Raw genomic sequence first — 19,536 nt, forward strand, 5'->3', positions numbered from 1 at the left:
GTTTTCTCACTTTTACTCTTCCAATTCTCTCCCCCACCCCTCCGGGGGGGGGAGTGAGCGAGTGGTTGTGTGGTGCTTAGTTGCTGGCTGGGGTTAAACCACGACAATGAGAAATTATAATAATTTCTATAAGTGATAGAATGTAGTTAAAATAAAGTGCTAAAATATAAAAATTTGCCAATATTTTTCCTGTTGTTTTAATAAGACCTGACTGAAAATTTAGAAGTTAGGTCAAAATCAGGCAAAGTATCCCAAAGATTTATTTAAACTTTAAGGTTGTCATTCTGTAGAATAAATGTGCACAGAATTGTGCACAGAATTATGCACTTGGTAGCCATAAAGCTTTTATGCTTTACAGACTAAATAGCCAAAGAAATTGTTTTAACTATAGTATACCTGTAATGCACTGACACTTGGGGTGCAAACATGGCATCAATGCTCAAAAAGGCTATGATAGCTTAACACAGCAAATGCAAAATTAATATTGTGGGGTAGCATGTTTCACAGAAGTGCTTGGTGTGTCAGTGGGTTACTGCATCAGAGATTTGCCCAGGTTCTTAATTCTGGTTTAGGTCTTAAGTGGAAAAGGAGAAGGATTTGACTGAAAACAACACCTATTTCTGTATATCACAAAGTTATCAGAATCATTAATAGGATTTCTTTTCATTGGTGAAAGGGTGTGTTAAACCAGGATTAAAATGTGCTATATGGAGTTATTTTAAGGTATTTGTGCAGGAGCTTTTAAAGCCATTATTAGAGATAAGAAGATTAATAACAAAAGGATAAGCTTCATTTTGTCAGCCACACAAGCTGAAGCTTAGTCTTACATGTTTTCATGAGAACTAGACAAACGTTTCAAGGGACTATAAAACAATGTTTAGATGGCTGCTGTAATGAGCAGTGAATACACAGCAGCAAAGCTCAAGCGGCGTCTAATACGGGCAGAAGTTAGCTCAGAAACTACATGAATTTACTCATTTCTGTGGGTTGGCTGTATTGGAAGAATGTTTGCAGGAAAAAAGGAAAAAATGTTTAAAGAACAACAAACTCTCAAAATACCTTTCTTACATATAAAATACATAGACTACACATATATTTAAAGAAACATGGGAAAACTGAGAAAAGGATGCTTTTTTGAAGAGTTTTGAAAGTTAACTCTGATATTGTGAAACTTTTCTTACTGGCGTTTTCACAAACAGTAGTTATTTACAGCTGCTTTGTCAGGCTTTCAAATAAAATACATATTGAAGCAGATGCTTAAACTACTGAACTAAGCCCTATCGAATTTGAACAAGCACAAGCTTATATTTAGGCTGTGTTCTGCATAGTGATACTTTAACAAGGTCTGAAATTATCTAGTTTGTACAGAAAATAGAGGCCATGATTTCATGTTACAAAAATTTGGCACCAGTTCCAACAGAAGATATTTCTCTTCCTTATGGCTTGCTTCTATGCAACATGTACCTTGCTATAGATATGGCAATGATAAAAGGATAATTTTTGGGCCAGATCTAGCTTTAGCATTTCATTTGTTTGTTTCTTCCATTTCATTCAGGCTGCATCAATTTCCTGATGTAATCTCAAATGTGGCCCACAGGAGGTGGTGCTGGTCAAATTGAGATCGTCCATATGCCAGAGTACAGGACAAGTATTTTAAATCATTGTTGCTGCTCTATTTTGTGAATAACACAACAGTTACAACAAGAACTGCTTTCCGTGATATACTAGAGGAGGGCTATTCTGTGAATGCTTAGCTCCACAGAGTAATTTTCAGATTCAGACTGGAATAGCCTTGTGCTACATTGCTTCAAATACCTCCAATAGGTAGTGTTTGAAGTTGTCTGCTTGAACCAGGAGATGACAGAAACGTTAGTGGCAAATGCAAAGGTTGGTCAAGGCACAGAATAAACTGGGCTTCGTTTACAAATAAGGAATCATCTCCATTCTTCTCCCACATTCCCACAGCAGCTGAATCATCTTATGATATACCACTGACTTTCCTAATTCTTACTTTCCTCTTTTAGCATTTAAAATTGTTAGCTGCTGTAACTGTGGAGGAAAAACCTCCAAACTTGAGCATGAATTGAGCTGAAGCAAAATAGAGATGTCTATTTTGAAGAAAGCCTGGAATAGTAGGTCTGAGAAGTGTGAATTGCCCCATGTCCCTGTGGGCTCTGCCTAGCTTCACCAACCTACTGGGATTCCTTCAGATGTGCACTGGAGTAACACAGCGCAGGTAACGTGGCGCTGAGGAATTGACTTTTGCCTGCCTTGAGGGTGTTATCAGAAACAGTGGAGAATTAAGTAGGTGACAAGGTCCTTTGTTCAGATTACATAACGTGCCACAGCAATTCATAACTGGTTGCAAAAGCCAGCCTGGGGTTCGGGCTCTTGTCTGAGGTCAGTGAAACCTAGGCAACTTACAAGGAAGAGGGAAATAGTGAGGTATCTAATATGGTATTAGCTAAGAAGCTGCTGCAAATTGTCAAGCTAATTAAAGCTTCACAATGTTCTTTAAATCTCTGATAATACTATTTTTATATGTCATATTAAGACAGTAACAAATTATTTGAAAGTCATAAAATTCATCAAATTTTACATTTTTAGACTAAATTTTTTCAGTTCCTTAAACTTTTTATGTTGACATAAGAAGGCAATGAATAGAAATGCAACTATTTGAGACTCCAAAATTAAATTACGTTGCCTGATGTAGTTTATTATAGAATGTTATTTTACCGTTACTGCTTAAAATCTTTACTGTAGTAAATTTCCAGGAATATTAATGGGAATCTTCTGGATAAATCTCATATGTATCAGTCCAAGATACTGCTATGTTTGTTTGATTGTTACTGATATGAAGGATTTGTAGATTATGATGCTCTCCTTTTTATTAATTTGTTGTCCAGCCATGTGATGTACTGTTTTGTATTTGAAAATCACTTATGCAAAGTGTTAGGAGTGCACCTGGAATAATTCATTTCTCTATTAAAGTTACCCACATAGCTTTAACTATGCTAAAATGTTAGCTTTTTTCCTACATTATAGTTTTTTCTTTATATATTCTTGCCATGATTTTAGCAGCTGCTAGCACCTACCATGTATGGCAGTCCATCTGTAACATGTTACACTCTGTGATCTTTGTTTAGTATGTGGTAAAGGTGTTCCTTACAATGTCAAATCTAATTGTTTCAACAAATTTTCATTACTAACTTGTGTTTTATAAATGTTAAATCATAACCTTTTTAAGGCAGCGGTCTTAGGCTTCCTGATTGTACAGCGACATAACTTGTTTCAGACATGAGTTAGAGTTCTCCCAGAAGAACCCATGATCCCCCTGAGCTCCGCCTTTGAGAAACTTGTCTTCAGTCTTATCCAAACCTGATTTTTATGTAAGTGTCTCTGGAGACAGTTTCATGAAGTCAGCTCTCTTCCTGTAGGACATGTAATTTTATATAGTTACAGAAAAGTATTTTAGATAAATAAATAGCAGTGTATGTAATTTGGAAGATAGGAAATCTAGAAAACTCATAAGGAAGCCAAGAACAATAGGGGAGAAACCCAAAGATAAAGATAATGAGGAGTCAGAGAAATCCTAGTCATGCTATAGATCCATTACTAACTGGAGATAATTAAATTGTTAATAATGATATAGAAGATGTAGAAATATTCAGTAAGAGTTTCTGTTCTGTACTTGGAAAGCCACGTGTTTGCATTCCATGAGGATAAGAAAGTACTTTTCAGGGCATAGATAGTCACTAAAGGATAAACGTTTTTAGAGTTGCAGATAATTTGTACCAAACAGTCTTTAAAGAACTAGAAAGACATCTGGCATGCTGGTAATTTTTAATAAATCTTGAAGTACTAGATAAAATTCAGAAGAGCAGAAGAGAGAAAATGTAAATATTAAAAAGAAAAAGGACAAATTGGGTGAGGCAGCCAATGGTAGTGTGTTTGGGTGGATGGAAAAGCAGATACATTTTTCTCCACATATCAAAAGGTTCTATCATCTGGAAGTAGAAATTGGAAAATTAATATTAGAAATAATTTTTAATAGAAGAAGTGATTAAGCCATTGCAAAACAAACATGAAGAGAAGATACGGATATTCCATGACTTGAAGTCCTCAGATGAAAATCATACACCTTTTTGGGAGGTATGTTTGAGTCAACCACAGGTTAGGGGTTCCATATTAAAATTGGTAGGTAAAATGTACTGTCCATTACAGAGATCAAACCAGATGATCTAATGGCCTCCCCTGGGTTTTGACTTTAACAATACATCAAGCGCTTCCACTGTATTTCAAGCTGGGAAACAGATCTGAACGTTATGTGAACATTATGTGTCTGTTTATTCTGAGGGTAATAAGCGGTGGAAAGGCAGTTTAGTTTAACATAACTTTTGCATCACGTTCTTCAATTATAATTTTTCTAATGTTTCTTGGCAGACAAGAAAGTTTCTTTTCCTGAAAATATGTAAATATGTATGTGCGTGCGTATATGTATATATATTTACATATATGCATTTCTTCACAGAAAAAATACAACATGCAAAACAATTTAAAAGGAAAAAGAGTATTCAGCGAAAGTATTTCTGACTTCCTACAGAGAGCTATGACATGCAGGGCACTGAAATAATACCTCGAGTATAGGTTTCCCTTTAAAGCTGGGCATTGATGCCTGGAACAGTTTCAGGCAGGATGGTGGGGCTTTTGCAAAGTCACGGAGCACATCTGACAATCACCAAATAAATGTTATATAATGGGGAAAAAGGATTATATTCTTTTGATACATGGGGTAGGATTTTAAGAAGGGCTTGTGTGCCTGAAACCTTGTCTGATTTTCCAACTGTACTGAATTTATGATACATGTATTATTATATTACCTCATAGTAATATATGCAGTAATGTATAATATATTTAATACCTTTAATTGCTGGCAAATCAATCGGTTCTAAAAGGTATTATCTCTTCTCACAATCCTTGTCTTACTTAGATCCTTAAAATTTCTTGGTTACAGCAACTCTATTCCTGAGTGTTATGTCCTCTAAGCATTAGTGTTCAAAGAATGAGGAGATAAGATGTATAATATATTACAGTGATCACATTCTAGTGTGAGAATATTCAACTCAGTAAATTGTTTCAAATATATTCTAGATGGATATGTCCTTGCCTGCATTTTTTGGTTTAGTTTTGGCTTTTCTTTCATAACACAACTGTTCTCCCTGGTTTATAAAATGTCAAGGTCAAAGAGAGGTGAAGCTGAATGGTGCTGGGAATCTGAGATGCAAATAACTTTTAGATAATCCATGTGATGCTCAGAGGCCATCTAGTTTCACAGAGCCATTAGCATTCAGGGACGCTCATTAGCACTCAGGCATCCAGTCACTACGCATTAGCAAAATGAGATGTGTTGATTAAAGTTACAAATTATGTGTTGAATGTTTAGACTTTAAACCATGGTGGCTTCACATTTGTGCGAGTATATTTCTATACTTTCATAAGAAAAAATGTTGACTCTTTCTAATCTTCAGTGCTTTTTTTGTGTGTGTGAATGTGTTTGCATATGTTCGTGTGTATGGGAGGAGAAAGAAGTGAAAGCATGGATGGAAGAGAAGGTGAGAAGTTAATGCAATTTAAATATTTGATGTTTTTGTTTTGAAAAGTCTTTCTTATGGTTGAGACTGCCACTGCCCTGATAGTGAAGTAAATTTGAAGTAAGATTAAAAGTACTAAAGAGACTAGGAGGATTTTAACCTTTAATCTGTGTTGTCCTAGGTACTGACCTAGGAGAGGGAGCTTACATTGTTTAGACACAAATATGCCATTGTTTTAATGGGACTTAGGAACTAACACTTCAAAAAGTCTGGCTCATACTTCAAAGGATAATCAGCATGTATTATCTGATAATATTTCAGAGCTTCACGTGAGATCTAGCTAAAACCAGAGGATTATGTGGAGAACAATAATATACTAGTTTAATGTCTGTATTAATATTAAATTTTATCACAATGTGTCACGCTCATATTACATGGGGCTATCTTGTGTAAACACAATAAACAAGGATACTGCACTTAACATTAGGCTATCAGCATTTTGGATAGCATTACTAAAATTTATCATCCTTATTGTGCAATGCGCATCATCACAGATATTCTAGAATAGTTATCTTAAGCAAACATAGCATGCCACTCTAATCTCTAACAATACCAGTCTTCAGTGCTGCCAAGATAAGGTATATCAAGCTGGGAGTTTAATCAGATACATAGTTCATACCCTGAAGTATAGAAATTTTTTCTGAGTATCTTCAGCTAAACCTTGTTTCTAATTGCTGTATAGAAAAGAGTAATGTAGAGTCTTACTAGCTAAATAACTGAAGGAACTTAAGGAGTTGCCAGTAGTTTTCACACAGCCTAAACTATGAGTGGCAAGTAAGGGTGCTGCTCCAGTAGCTAATGCTTGTTCTTACATTTTGTGGTTCTGTGGAAGGGTCTGGGAAGACCCATTATTACGCAGATGACTATATCAGATGAAAACAAGTTAGGCAAGGCTGATATTGTGAAAGTGACTTTTTTTGCAGGACTAGTAAGAAAGTAGTTTACTTGTCTTCTTTCTCAGGAAACAGTGTCTAATATTTGCAGCTGAAAAGGATCATGGAGAAGGTAAGAATGATTCTGGGCATGACTTAGCACAGAATTTCTTATTTTTTCTGGGTCTGAAACAGATATTTGAATAGATACACTAAATCCAGATGTTGTTTTTAGGAGGAGAAGGGTCTTGCAATGTTACTTGAAACAAAGGTCTTTGTGGGGAAAGCCTTGCTGTGGGTTCAGATCAACTTTGAACACAAGATACTGTATTGAAAAACAGCATAGCATAACTTCTGTCTTTCTTTTCATGATCATGTTGCCTTAAGAACTTTCTTAGTGGGTTAGATGGAAGTGCTAGCTCAATATCAGATTTTGAGTCCAGCTCAGTATCCTGTTTCTGATAGTGATGTCTCTGCTCCTGGGCAGACCACCACTTGACAGCATCCATCAGCTCCTTGGGTAGTGTCAGGGAGTGGTGGTCGCTGTCAGGAGAGCTCTGTTTAGCATCCCCCTCCAGTTCCCTGGCTTTCTACTTTTGATGCTTTGAGCTCTTCCTTTATTTCATTTGCTATTGTCTGGGATTATTTGATTTCTCCATTTTGTTTTCTGTAGCCCTCCTGCTCCCTTTAAGGATTTTGAGTTTGGGAGGAATCATGACTGGCAGCAAACACAGCGGGTAGGCTTTGAGGTGTGATGGTCAGAATGCAGGATGCTTAGTCCTGCAATTAACATTCATATTTTGCATCTATGTGATGTTTCCTTCTTGAAGTAGACTTTTACCTTCTATTTTACAATGATAACAGAACCTGTTTCCTACTTGGTATTTTTTTCTTGGATCCTTCATTTTTAAATCATCATTCCTGTTTTTGTTTTGCTTTGGTTTGGTTTGGTTTGGTTTGTTTTTGTATCTTGCATCTGCATTATTTGAACTCCAGATTCTGTGCTTCAGAGAGAAGGCTGTTTGTTTGTTTCAAGCTAGCTTATTCCTGGGGTAATCCAACAAAGATATCTGCCGACATGAGATGCTGAAAACATAGAATTAAAAAGACAGAAAGTATAGGGTAAGCCTGGTATTTTTCAGTCTGTCCTTCTGACCTGGAGGTTACACTTGTACCATCAGGTTTAATAGCTGTCAATAGATTTCTCCCTTATTTAATGTAATTTTATTTCAGATCTATTTATATTTTTGGGCTCCATGACTTCTTGTGACACTGAGTTTCATAATTCGATTTATGTAGTTCATACTACATAAAAAAAAAATCCTTCCTATTGCTTTGAATCTTTTGTTCTGATTTTGCCTTAAAGAATTGCCAGCTTTTGCTTTATAGTTGTCTCTAAACACCAGGGAGAGTTATGATTCCTTCAAAAGAAATCATAGGTTGTTCTGTCAGACAATGACTGTACTCAAAACTATCAGAACCAAGACCTGTTTTAAATTAAATTTTTTATAATTATCAAGAGTGGTTTCCTTACAGCAGCAGGGTCCTTCAGACGTTACTCTGACTGAATTATTTTCCAGCTTGTTATTAATAGCATTGACAAATCATGTTCTTATGAAGCTAAAACTTGTGTGTGAAATGGTATTCCTTTCTGAACTTTGGAATCTGGAATCAATCATTAAACAAAAAGCTGAAAATTTGATCAAACTGACACTTCAGGCTCATTTCAGATCTTTGAATGTTGGTTTCTAGCTTCATAGTCATTGGGATAAGCTTTGTGATTATTCCCAAATGAATGAGAAATAAGGCTATTAGAAAGACACATTCTGATGAACTCATTAAATGTTTTTAACATATTTTTAAATTCCTATTTTGTGCTTTTACCAGACGGCAAAAGGCTTTATTTTCACAATACATAAACATGCAAAATTGGTATTAGACATGTTTCTGTAAGATTTTCAGTAGACATAACAATCTGGTTTTCCTTGGTGCTGGGAATGTGTGCTTTTAACTGAAGTAAGTAGAAATAGCAATTTTCAGAATATTTAAAAAAATGTTTTTCTCTACCCAGATGTCATTCAGTCATTTTCCAGGGTGTGCCAGTCTCAGTGAAGATTTCTGAGATGAGGAAATAGCATGTTTGGGGTGAATTCCAGTTGTTACCCATCTCTGCAGAAGGAGATTTGTCACTGATGCAGGGGAGCGCACGTAGGCCCTGTTATGATAGCCAGGGTGCTGTTGATTGGAGCAGGATTTCTGAAATCTGAGAATAAATAAAATTATCTACGTTTGCTTTCTGGAGCTTTCAAAATCAGTTGGGAAGTAAGACACATAATGTCTTTGTTTCTCTCCTGTTTGGTCACTTTTTATCACGTTTCAAATATACAGAAACATTTCACAGAAAAAAACCTCATAAAGGTCACAAGTGTGTTCATACTTGGGAGTTCTGAGAGGTATATTTAAGCCCTGGCAGACTTTTAACCTTTTCTAGCTTACAATAAGTTTGCCATCCTTTTAAAACCCTTTGATTGTATGGCTTTTGTTCCCCTGAAAGGGGGACAGGGCTGCCTGGTTACTCAAGCAGATGCCAGGCTTCTGATTTGCATTTGATGAAAGCCACTTGTGAAAGCAGAATCAATGCTCAGATTTACAAACAGTAAACGTGGGTATTGGCTTGTCATTTCTTCCTAGGTTGTTGTCCTATAAAGCTGCTCAAGTTCCTCTCTTTGCAAGAACGTCTTCCTGCTATCCCTGCTGCCCATAAACATTATGTTAGATCGAGATGAAGGGTGAGTAATTCTTTTTACCTCCATTATCTGATTTTTTTTTTATTTAACAGCAAAAAAAGAAAAGGAAAAAAAGAATGAAAATGCAGCCATTTAGAATAATGCATTATAAGTTGATGAACCATAATAACCAAACTGTGTGTCTGAAGGGGCCTAATTACAGAACACCAGAGGCACAAGAGGGAGCTTATTGTGGACAACAAAATAGGGCTCTAATAATGCTGTCACTGTACTGAGTACAGCATCAGCATTAATCCATGTGGTTATATCCAGGTAGAGAATGAAACAGAATGCATCAAGAAGAACAAGAGAAATGAGTCTGAAAGGGTTATATATCAAATCAAGGCTAGCAGGGAGAGAGACATTATTTTGAATGAGGTTAACTGAAAGCAAAATGGCAGTGGCTGAACCAGTGTTTCTAAAATAAGGGTGTTTTTGACTAGGTTATGTGTAAACTCCCACTAATAATGTATGAGGAGTGCATATGTATGTTGAGGTGTAGATATAGGAGTAAGAGAATCAGCAAGGACGGGCATTTGAAGCACAGTCTATTAGAGTCTTTTTATGCCATGAGATCAGCTGTTACAGACTATATCAAGACCAGTGTCCAGTAGGAAGAGCTGTGGATGTATCTTTTCTCCTATTAAAGGGTGTCTGTGCTTTTTACTTTGGATATGTGGCATAGCATTATTATTTCATGTGTAAGACATCAGTAGAAAAAACACATTGTCAATAATATGGCCTAATAAAAGGACTATAGGAGAGATATTGACATTTTGCTTTAATATGAACTTGAATGAATCTAACTTGCTTTGGCCTGGGTGTCCTACCTCACTAGGCATGCTCCATGAAACCCTGCTCACTGTGATAAAACATAGCCATTCTAACAGAAAAGCTGAAAGTTTCACATGTACTAGATGAAGAACATTTTTTATAGTGCAGGAGGTCAGATAGAAAACTCACCCACAAGCAATAAGACTGAATATAAATCTCAAGGTATTCAAGAGCTCATTCCTTTGTCTTGGCTATTTCTGTTTTTCTGTACTGCACAGTGCAGTACAGTGCACGGACTCACGAGCTAGATCTAAATGAGCAGTTGCAAATGTAACTGTTACTGCAGTGTAGGTGGTAAAGCACCTCTCGGGCTAACTTAGCTTTCTTCCTATGATACAGTTGCTGTGCTCAGTACAAGATAAATCAGCTTTAGCAGATTTATACCGCAACAACATCACTGAACTGCTTCCAGCGTCTGATCAAGTTTGGCTAGTGCCAGTTTGGATATCTCTGAATGTAGTTCAATTTTTTGTAATTCTAGACGGCTGTATATGTGGGAAGTTTTAACAGGTTTATAAATGATGACCTTACTTGTGTCAACTTTTACTCTTACTCTTATTTTCCAAACTCATGTGTGCATCAAATATGCCAAAACATTTTTCAAATGAGGTATTGAGGGGTTATTTCTGTGGGTGAACAAATACTTTAGTATGTCATAAAATTACAGCCAAAATGTTAGTTTGTATTCTTGGTTTTATAGTGGAAATATTTGATGCATTTATTTTTCACAATCATAATTTCCCATTTTTAAAAAAGATTATTGCTGTAATATTAGACAGCTTCCCTTTAAAAAAAACCCAACGAAATTTCCTCATTTAGTGGTTATTTGTCACTTAATACATAGGGAGACCAGGTAGGCTGTTGTATGGGGTAGATATCCATATTTGGAACCTGAAGGTAGGAACACCTCCGCAGAAACTCCAGGTTTAAAGATTGTCGTTGTTGTTTTTTTGGCTGTTTTTTTTTTTTTTAATATGTAAAATAAGAAGCAAGGTTGTGTTACTTGTTCTCTTCTAGGCCTGGCTTTTAGTCCCCAAGCATGATTCTGGTTTAAGGCCTGACTGCAGGAATCAGGACATGAATTTGATTGGCTCAATCATGTGAAACTTCATACTTTGTCTGGTTGTTTAATTTCAGAGAGTATAAAATGGAAAGTTTTCATCCTGAAGTCAAGTATTATGGTATACCTGTATCTGTTGCAATGCAGGAGTATATAATCTATTGTAATGATGGCCAAGTGAAAGCTGTAGTGAGAATGGGCCTGGTGTGTGGAATTTGACTGGTTATATGTCAATATAAATAGTTAATGTGAGTAGTTATAGTGAACCCTCTTAGCTCAAGGTGTTACTGTTGCCTTCTCCAATGAGATTTGAATCTATTTATGTTCATTTTTTGGGGGATCAGATCATCCCCTAGCTAAACTATTTATACCTGCTCAGGTTTTAGGTTGTAGGCGTTCTAAAACACTTAGTATTCAGGACCAAAGTTTGGAACGGCCTTGGATAGCTGCAGGCACCAGGAAAGAAATAAAGGGACGTTTTTTCATGCAGATATATGATCAGAAGGCAGACATGGGTAAGCACTACTTCCAGGCAGCCAAAATCTTTTCATACGCATGAGGACCAGTTCTCTGACAGTACTATAGCAGCTGTACCTTTCTTTTCCCTTTCTCTACTGTCTTCCAGTTGCACCACACAGCTGAACTTTCTTTTCAGTTAACAGATTCCACTACAAACTTTACTCTCTTACAGTTCTCTCCCTTTTCTGTCATTGACTCAGAGCTGAATACCTACCTCTTAATGGCCTTCCCAAATTAGGTTTCTTTCTTGTTCTTGTTTTGCATACTATGTGTATATCTCTTCCAGCCTTTATCATTCCCATTTCATGACCCCTCTGCATATGCCTCTTACCTGACAGTTCTTTTGTGACTCGATTCTTATGGGCCGACTCTTCCCTGCACTTGAAAATAGACTCTTTTATTTTGGCACTGCCCACCTCACTCCCTCTTCAAGTCTCTCATTAAATCCATTTCTCTCAGTTTACTACCCTTCACTGCATCTGCTCTGGTGCAATCCAGTTCTTAGTTGTGTGTGTGTCTGAAAACAAAAGAACCAAACACCTATAACTATAAAGGAAAAAAAAATAATTAAAGACTCAGAACACCATCCTGCAAATAAAAATCCTTCTAGAGTCATCTGTGTGCTCCCTTATCCCATCATCAGTCATCATTTCTTCATCATTATCTTACCAAGACTCTACACTCTTCAGATTGGGGACGTGACTTTCTGAGCTGTCTGTAAAGTGCAATCTACTCCAACACACTGTGAAAACCAACAGGCTTGTTTTGTTCAGGAACCCAGTTGTTTGCCTATGTATTCAGAAAGAGAGTTAGAGTTCATTTTCTGTGATCTCTTTTGTGTTTCACATGGAACAGATGGCTGAGCAAAACAAACATCTGTAAAGTGAACTGTAAAGTGTTCATGTGTTAGTCTGTGCCAATGTAAAGGGAGACCTGGACACCAATACTTATCCACAAACTATTTCTGGGGGAAGATTGGGAAAATTTTGATTTAACACATAAATCATCAAGTAGAAATTTGCTGAGAACTAACAAAAAAAAGAAGAAATCACTGGCTATTTCTGTGGCATCAGTAACGTGCTTGGCCCCATACTATACAAAACAGCCATAAGCATTTCTGTTCTCACAGGATTTCTTTTACAATCATTTTACTGTAAGCATTCCTGTAAGCTAAGGCAAAGAGGAAGTCAAGGGCACTGTCTGTTACCTGCTGATCATCAGTTGTCCTTGCCTCTGCTTGCTTTGATGCATGAAAATTACAATACAACTATCTGAAACATGCTAATAATTGCATTAGCTGATATTTGTGTGGTCATGCCCCAGAATTTCTGTTGCATTCAGTATTTGAGCTATGACTTCTTTACTGAAATCGGGCTCTCCAGTTTTACTTCAATTCTCTCCTCTCTGGTTTAGGGAACAGCTCATGTAGCATGCAGATATTTCAGTCAGTCAGTTTTCTGTAGCCCTTCTACTGTCACTACATTTTAAAAAGGGATAATTTCTGTTTAATACTGAATAACATTGGCAAGGTTTGTAAAGGAAGATAATATCTTCTATTAGACCTACTGATGCCATGGCAGGGGTGTGGGTGAGATATAGGCAAGTATTTGTATGCAGAGGCTCTACTATAATGTATTCAGTAGCTATTCCCCATTCTCCTCTCCATTTCTCCATGCTATGCCTGAGGTTTTGTATTGCTGTATCTGTTTTGTTTGACTAACACGTAACTGTATTGTAGAAGTTGTTATGAGTTGAGAAGAAGGATTTGACATCTGGGTGTGGAATAATTGATGCTTTTGACTCCTGGAAAATTGTTGGAGGCTATTTACTCTTATTCAGTGGTTGCTACTTGGATGATGGGGAGGAAGTTATTTCCTTGTTCTAAGCACACTGGCAGTAACAGGTTTTGGTTTTTTTTTCCTTTTCTTTCTGTCTCTTTTTCTAGTGAATGTGACGTGAACTCCTAGTCTCTTATCCAACAAAGATGACAATCTGCAAGCCTGGAGTCTCCACTTCTGCAATTGTTGTTTGATTCAACAGTTATAGATAAACACAATCATCAAAATTATTAGCAGTGAAAATAATGTGACTTTTATAACCTCACTTTTTATATTTTCAGGATAAAATCCTGTTGTGATAAATAGGGCAGCTGAAATTTCTCAGAACTTGTTTTAGATTGTAGCATCTTGGATGAAATCTTGATTCTACAAAAGTCAACAGCAGAGGGCTAGTTCATAGAATCATAGAATAGTTTGGGTTGGAAGGGACCTCTAAAGGTCTAGTCCAACCCCCCTGCCATGGGCAGGGACATCTTCAACTAAATCAGGTTGCTCAGAGCCCTGATGATGACATTGATGAAGCTAGGAATTCAACAGAGCTTCAATTTCTAAAGCACTTAACAACCAGGCACAGGTATATTTAAATGAGGACCCCAACAATGGAAAGTCTTATATGCTTGTTTAATGCACGTATTCCGAGCTGAACTTAAACAGAAGCATAACGTCCTTATTTCTTTGCAAGACTAGGGTTTTTTTTACTGAGGTGGACTGAATTCAGAAGTTGTTTTCATTGCAGACCTAGTTCTACCTTAATCTCAGTTGAGTCTGGTTGAGCAGTTTTATTTCAATGGTAAGACCAAGATCCCAAGATTTTAGAAACTAGGAGACCCCAATATCAAATGTAAAGATCTCAAGGGTTTTATCTGCACAGAGTTCTATTTTTTTAAACAATTACCTTTGTTCTATTGCAATAAATTGAAATTCTAAAGTGGCGTTAACACTGTTTTAATAAATCAGTCTCGCCTTGCCGTAGTGAAGAATGAAGAACAAATTAAGGCATTAAAAACGCCTTAGATGTATTCATAATACCAGAGCAGCCAAATTGCTGTTCTTGAAATCTTTGATACTTTACTTATCTCCCATTTACCTTGGACTCACTTTCAGCTTTATCTAGTTCTTTTGCAACAGACAACAAACTCCATTTGATGCTCTCTTCTAATTTAAGGTTTCTGGACAAAATTGATATGTAACTTCAGTATCCTTGGTGCTCTTATTATTTCTTTTTCCTTCAGGTCTTTGAGAAAGCTGAGTGCTAAACTATCCTGTTGTAGATAACAGAAAAAGAGGAGTAGTAAATGAATGAAAGTTGATTTTGGTGCACTAGGCATACCTAGTTTTCATTTTCAAAACCCTTTTTCCTGTTTCTGATTAAAGCCACCCAGCCAAACCTTTTTGTTTTAATTCTGTATTCAAAGGAGAAATTAAAAACATACAAGTCATTCTAAGTGGATGCTGTACAAAATTGAAGTCAGCTTTAGAAAGAATAAGAGGCATGAAATTTAGGACTTGGAAAGCAGTACACCATGCTAAGGCAGTCATTCAGGCACATAAAGTACTTTTCTTTGAACCTTAACAAGCAAAGCTGGAATGTGTCTCAAATTTTTCCTAAGTCACATTTTTCCTTCTTTAGCTGTTCTTGACTAAATTGCATTAAACAATTGCATTGCTTGTCTGCCACACAGCTGCAATGTTAGGAGGCACTGATGTTCCATAGTGTATAAACAGCACAAGGAGGACTTCCCGTTTCATTTGAGGTTGTGTCTTCCCCTTCCCCTACGAAAAGAGTAAAGAATACAAAAAGTTTTAGCAAAACAAGAGGGATAAAATGAAATGTAATGTTCTTGTGGGTGTACTTCTCTGGGTCGAATCAATATTCATCATACTTTTACTTGAAATGGGAAATGAAAAATAGAAAAGAACCCAAAACAATAATTTAAATGGAAAATATTGTGTTATTTTGAAAAATATGATAATTTCAGTTTTTCAGCTGGCTCTGCTTTTTAATAATGATTTCTATTTCAGTCTTTTTTTTATCACATACTTTTCTCAATGTACTTAATTGTTTTTAGGGTGGATATAAATTACAAAAATTACAGGAGCTAGAATATATGTAAAAAAATCTGGAAATCACCTGGGAACAAAACAGTACTAGAGGCAGATATGCAAAATCCTACATTGTAAAGTTCATCAGGTTTTCTCCCTCTCAGAAAAATAGAACAAAGAGTAGGATCAGGAGCCAAATTTATCCTCAGTCTAAAAGTATTTAAATCTGAGGGTTGCTAAGCCAGACGACTCCTTCTTTCCTCAGCTACTTGAATGGATCACAGTGATACAACTAGTTGTTAACCAGAGGATCAAAATTTTTCTTAATTCAAACAAATCCAAGGCCATGGCAGATGTGAGAAGCACAAGTACCTTTTGTTGCATGTGAGAGTAATATGAGGAGAGCAGCTGCAGAAGCTGCAGTTTCAAGTGGACAAGAGTAGTGTGCTGTAATCTGTTTTAGAAGTGGGGAAGGAATGGATTACTGCAGTCTGAACTACAGCTGAAAGGAGAGGTCTTGACCTTGCAAAGCAAGCATTGGGGGAAAAAAGTTCAGTCATCTTCAGGTATCTGTAGACAGCCATATGTCTGACTACACCTCAGTCATGTGAATCTATTTAAACTAAATGCAGAAGTATTTCCTAATTTGAAATTGGAGGCAACTTTGTGGTTTCTTCACAATGTTTCCTGCAGGCAAAAATATTACTTACTAATCATATTAGCTGGGAAGCAGAAACTTAGCCCTCATTCAAGGTTTGATTGTGACTGTATAACTAGGCACAAGTGTTTTATTTTAAATACGTGGAACACACATCTACCAGTAACCTGGTAGCAGTTAATTCTAAAACCTTTCCAGTGAATTTGCAGGCATAGTTTAGTCAAAAGTGGTAATGTCACTGCAGTTCACAGGATCCAGCCAGGAGTCCCTGAGGCAGATGGTAAGATATTCTGAAGGTCTGAAAATTCCCAACAATTCCTCTTTTCCCCATACAAAATTAAAGACTGTGTCAATGCTAAGAGAAGGTGGGAAGCCCTAATTATCTGAGAGATCTTGGTATCCTGCTTTTCTATAAGGAAATGTTGAACATTTAGATTTTTCCAGATATGAGGCACAAGTGTCCATCTTGAAAGTCCCTGTTTGAAGCTAGGCAGAATCAACCCATCAAGCCTAGAGATCTGGTTGGAGTGGGGATGGAAAGGGGCTGCTAAAGAAAGGTTTGGGCTACTAAAGGACTTCTCCCTTGAAGCTTTTAATGTGCACTATTGCTGATGAGTTTGAGTGAAGAACCAATCCTTGACTGTTAGGGCAAGTGTAAGGATTAGGGTTGGGAGAGAAAGTGTATAGTGCTGATTCTGGTCGTACTGGAGATGGGCTGATGAGGATCAGGTGTAAAAAAGGGTACATGAACAGGGATTTAATGTCTCTATTATAATCCTAATGTACAAAGAGTCTTTTCTAATTTTGAGGTTCCTGGTTTTGCAATCGGTAAAACACTCTTTTGACTTGTGTAATATATAATAAATGGCAGAGCCTTGGATATTTTACCCTTAGAGCCTAAATTAATGCATAGGTATTTAGGCATTAGTTATATTGTACTTTTGTGTGCAGTATATTGCATTCAAACATTTTATTGGATTATTACAATTCAACATTTTTTTAATGTATGAAGTGCTCTTGAATTTTTTCAGAGAATTGGCTTCAGCACGGACTGTGTTGGATGTAACTTGATATGGCCCTGGAAACATAGACAGCATCAGGGAAGGCAAAATAATTTTGGCAGTTCTGTTAGTTATTAAATTGGTTTAAGCATTTCCTTCCCTTGATCTATTTACTCATTTCTGCCCAAATTTTTTTACCTCAGTTGTGCTTATATGAGTACTTATAGGCCTGTTTGTTGAAACAGATCACCAAATATCTTTTTGGATTGATGTGGTTCTCAGTCTAGTCCCATAAAATGTTGAGGTGGTCATGGAAATTAAAGTTAGGGCAGACTTGCTTAGTGGAATTTTGCTGCTTAGAAATATAGTTTTGAAATTCTGGATTTAAGCAAGGCTTTTTCTTGGCTTTTTGTTCACAGTTCTGCATGCCTACCCTCTGCTGCATCACTGCAGCTGCCAATGCAGCTGGTTTGGGGTCATGTTGTGAACCAGATCTTCTAGTGGCTTATCAGCAAAAAAATTCTGGGTAGCAATCCCAGATCTAGCAATGATTACACTACTAAAACCAAAGCATGAGTTTTTTTACTGATGTCTCTGCTGCTCCTGTATCTCCAAGAAAATGTTTTTAAGAAAAACTCCCTGATCTAAAAATAGAGTTCTGACCTTTGCTGGCCAGTGATATTCTCTAGAACCCCATGAAATATTTTTATTTTTACCTTTGTACCTAGGTACCACTAACAAATTGGAATTTATACCAAAGAGGAAAACTGAGAAAAGAGCCTGAATCATGACTAATGAAAGGTATTCCTGAGCATGACCTTTCTTTTCAACCAGCAAGCAATAAAAACTTTACGCTTGCAAAGCCACAAGTTGAACCAAAACAGCAATAAAATAAGAGGCAATAGAGGACTTGTCAGTTTTGTCAATTTTAACAGGCCTACACTCCTCATCAACAAGTTCAATATTGAGTGTATTTTCAGTGCTTTACACTCAATTTTGTTGAATGTAGTGGTAAGATCATTAGGCAAAACCACCTAGGAAAGTATCTAAGGGTTGATGCAAAGAAATAATAGATCTATTTACAAGGTTATGTCTTTGAATCTTAATGTTCCGTTTCATTTTGGGAAAAAGTTGAATTTTTACATGGAGGTGAGGGATTTCTTATTAAACTATGTACATTTCATTTTATGAAACATCAAGAGAGTCTCTCTGTGTTGGTTTTGGCTGGGATAGAGTTAATTTTCTTCACAGTAGCTAGGATGGGGCTGTGTTTTGGATCTGTGCTGGAAACAGTGTTGATAATACAGGGATGTTTTTGTTACTGCTGAGCAGTGCTTACACAGAGTCAAGGCCTTTTCGGCTCCTCACCCCACCCCACCAGCGAGTAGGCTGGGGGTGCACAAGAAGTTGGGAGGGGACACGGCTGGGACAGCTGACCCCAGCTGACCAAAGGGATATTCCACACCATATGACATCATGCTCAGCATATAAAGCTGGGGGAAGAAGAAGGAAGGAGGGGAACATTTGGAGTGATGGCATTTGTCTTCCCAAGTAGCCATTACGCGTGGTGGAGCCCTGCTTTCCTGGAGATGGCTGAACACCTGCCTGCCCATGGGAAGTAGTGAATAGATTCCTTGTTTTGCTTTGCTTGTGTGTGTGGCTTTTGCTTTACCTATTAAACTGTCTTTATATCAACCCACGAATTTTCTCACTTTTACTTTTCCAATTCTCTCCCCCACCCCTCCGGGGGGGGAGTGAGCAAGTGGCTGTGTGGTGCTTAGTTGCTGGCTGGGGTTAAACCACGACACTCTCTCACTCCCCACCCTAGAGCATGTGCACCTGGTTTCTTTGGCAATTCAGCATTTCAGATCACAACTCTGCAAAATAGCAGAGGCATTCCAGATTTTTTTATAACCTCTCGGTATTTAGGGTATTTGCACTGATACCATAGGAATTGTACAGCAATAAGCTAAACATCTATTTAATACCTACAATACCTATGCTATATTATAAAGCTATGATTAATGATTTTTCCATTGTAATTAGAGCTAACAAGTGTGTGATCACCTCACTTCAGATGTAATCTACAGTAATTAGTAAATACATAAATTATGCTGTGAATAGATATTGACCTTTCTTTCACCATTTATAGAGAAAGATACCACATGAAGAAGGCTGCAAATCTTAATACAAGTTAAAATCAAGCTGACTTCAATTTAAGGTACAAATAAGAGATGTTACAATATACAGCTGGTTATTTTAATGCCAAACATG

This window comes from Pygoscelis adeliae, unplaced genomic scaffold (assembly GCF_000699105.1).
Source record: "Pygoscelis adeliae isolate BGI_AS28 unplaced genomic scaffold, ASM69910v1 Scaffold24, whole genome shotgun sequence".
In the NCBI taxonomy this organism is placed as follows: domain Eukaryota; kingdom Metazoa; phylum Chordata; class Aves; order Sphenisciformes; family Spheniscidae; genus Pygoscelis; species Pygoscelis adeliae.